The sequence below is a fragment of the Chiloscyllium plagiosum genome, unplaced genomic scaffold (assembly GCF_037043375.1).
Source record: "Chiloscyllium plagiosum isolate Xiang-an unplaced genomic scaffold, Cpla_swu_hap1 HiC_scaffold_48, whole genome shotgun sequence".
NCBI lineage: Eukaryota > Metazoa > Chordata > Chondrichthyes > Orectolobiformes > Hemiscylliidae > Chiloscyllium > Chiloscyllium plagiosum.
Window position 1 is genome coordinate 3,636,952 of NW_028270186.1, and position 2,875 is coordinate 3,639,826.

The 2,875-nt window shown below is 54.7% G+C and overlaps 1 protein-coding gene across 1 annotated transcript in view; it reads left to right on the forward strand.

The window, feature by feature from the left end:
* Positions 1 to 324: 324 nt before the first annotated feature.
* LOC122542967 (prenylcysteine oxidase 1-like) overlaps positions 325 to 2,875 on the forward strand; it is a 14,879-nt gene continuing 12,328 nt past the window's right edge. Inside the window, exon 1 of the mRNA XM_087984182.1 lies at positions 325 to 376. The gene's annotated coding sequence lies outside the window, so the exon portion shown is untranslated. The remainder of the gene's footprint in view (positions 377 to 2,875) is intronic.

Genomic DNA, 2,875 nt, shown 5'->3' on the forward strand with positions numbered 1-2,875 from the left:
GTCACCATGACTGAGAACCAACAGATTTCCTGCAGGGTCCGAGTCCCCTGTGTATCCCATGTCCCCAACAACTTCCCAACTCAGGGTCTTGGGGAAGTGCTGATAATTTCCGACTCACGATTAAAAACGTAACTGAGGAGGGGGATGAAAATGGGATCTGAGAGAAGCTGAGGTTAGAAAGGCAGGAGGCAGGCAGTCAGTCCTGGCTGACTGTGCCTTTAAGAGGGTTGGGTTGGACTCTGACTGGAGACTGGGATCAGTGGCAGGGACCGGGAAGTGAACATGCTGGAAGTGATCCTGTGCTGTGTGTGTGTCTGGCTGGCCCCAGGCTGTGGGGAGATACTGCACACTAACACAGCAGCCCCCAGGACGATAGGTAACACAGGCAGGCAGGGTCAGTGACTGTCCCCCTGCCCACCCTGCCCCACACTGGCCAAACCCCCAGGGCAGGCAGTTCCCTCTGTGTCTCTCTCAGAGAGAGAGAAACATTGCACTGGGTGTGCTCAGCCTAGGGGTGTGCACTGTCCGGAGCTCAGGAAGGGGACTCAGCTGTATCCCTCCCTCACACCCCACTCTCCTTCCTTCGACTGACTCCAGGCTCAGGCTGCTGGGAAGTTGCTGTCCTTGTTTGCTCCGAGATTCAGGGACCTCTCCCTGGTCATACTGGAGCAGAGTGGTGGGAAAGCAGAATTACAATCGTATGGTGTTTCTGCTGCCCCTTGTCTTCTAGATGGAAGTGATCGTGGGTCTGGAAGGTGCTGTCTGAGGATCTTTGATGAATTGTTGCAGTGTATCTTGTAGATGGTACACACTGCTGCTACTGAGCGTCGATAGTGGAGGGAGGGGACGTTTGTGGATGTGGTGCTAGTCAAGTGGGGGCTGCTTTGTCCTGGATGGTGTCCAGCTTCTTGAGTGTTGTTGGAGCTGCCCCCATCCAGGGGCAAGTGGGGAGTATTCCATCCCACTCCTGACTTGTGCCTTGCAGATGGTGGACAGGTGTTTGGGGAGAGAGGATATGTGTTCCTCACCACAGTGTTCCTTGTGGCTGGGTGTTGGCGATGGGAGAGAGAGGACGTTTGTGGCTGTTTTTGGACAGGCTGCTTTGTCCTGGATAGTGCCAAGCTTCTTGAGGTCATGGGCTAAGTTGGAGTTGTCCTGACCTTTGTGGACAGGACATACCTGGGCCACTTTCCACATTGTGAGGGGTAAGCCAGTGTTGAGCTGGACTGGAACAAGGGGAGTGGCAAGTTCTGGAGCACAAGTCTTCAGGACTATTGCTGGAATGTTGGCAGGGCCCCTAGCCTTTGCAGTACCCAGTGTCTTCACCTGTTCCGTGATAACACATAGAGTGAATGGAATTAGCTGGAGGCTGGTATCTGTGAGACTGGGGCCCCCTGGAGGAGGCGGAGATGAATCATCCACACAGCACTTCTCACCGAAGATCTTTGCAAATGCTTCAGCCTGATGTGCTGGGCCTCCCCATCATTAAGGATGGGGATATTTGTGCAGCCATCTCCTCCAGTCAGTTGTTTAATCGTCCATCACCATTTCCGACTGGATGTGGCAGGGCTGCAGGGCCTCGATCTGGGCCATTGGTTGTGGGAGCGCTGAGCTCTCTCACTTCCTGCTACTGATGTTGTTAGGCACGTATCACAGCGCCAGGGACCCAGGTTCAATCCCAGCCTCAGGCAACTGTCTGTGTGGAGTTTGCACATTCTCCCCATGTCTGCGTGGGTTTCCTCCAGGTGCCCCGGTTTCCTCCCACAGGTCACAAAGATGTGCAGGTCAGGGTGAATTGGCCACGGGAAATTGCCCGTAGTGTTAGATGAAGGGGTAAACGTAGGGGAACGGGTCTCGGTGGGTGTGCTTTGGCGGGTCGGTGTGGACTTGTTGGGCCGAAGGGCCTGTTTCCACACTGTAAGTAATCTAATCTAAAATAAGAAAATGATGGGACCAATGGCCTCTTTGCAAGTGACCTGGTTTGTGTCCTGGGTGATTTTACAGCCTGCTAACCTGCGTTCACCGCGATTCAGTCCGAACACCTTTTCACAACGTGAGCTTCCTCACAGTGTTGTGTGTGTGTGTGTGTGTCGAGGTGTGTGTATCTGTGTCGGGGTTTTTGTGTGTGTCGAGGTGTATGTGTGTGTGTGTGTGTGTGTGTGTGTGTCGAGGTGTGTGTGTCTGTGTGTGTGTGTCGGGGTGTGTGTGTGTGTGTCAGGGTGTGTGTGTGTGTGTGTGGGGTGTGTGTGTGTGTGTGTCGGGGTGTGTGTGTGTGGGGTGTGTGTGTGTGTGTGGTGTGTGTGTGTGTGTGTGTGTGGGGTGTGTGTGTGTGTGTGTGTGTGTGCTGTGTGTGTGTGTGTGTGTGTGGGGTGTGTGTGTGTGTGTGTGTGTGTGGGGTGTGTGTGTGTGTGTGTGTGGGGTGTGTGTGTGTGTGTGTCGGGGTGTGTGTGTGTGTGTGTGTGGGGGGTGTGTGTGTGTGGGGTGTGTGTGTGTGTGTGTGGGGTGTGTGTGTGTGTGTGTCGGGGTGTGTGTGTGTGTGTGTGTGTGTGTGGGGGGTGTGTGTGTGGGGTGTGTGTGTGTGTGTGTGTGGGGTGTGTGTGTGTGTGTGTGTGTGTGTGTGTGGGGTGTGTGTGTGTGGGGTGTGTGTGTGTGTGTGGGGTGTGTGTGTGTGTGTGTGGTGTGTATGTGTGGGGTGTGTGTGTGTGTGTGTCGGGGTGTGTGTGTGTGTGTGTGTGGGGTGTGTGTGTGTGGGGTGTGTGTGTGTGTGTGTGGGGTGTGTGTGTGTGTGTGTGTGTGTGTGTGTGTGTGGGGTGTGTGTGTGTGGGGTGTGTGTGTGTGTGTGTGGGGTGTGTGTGTGTGTGTGTGGGGTGTGTGT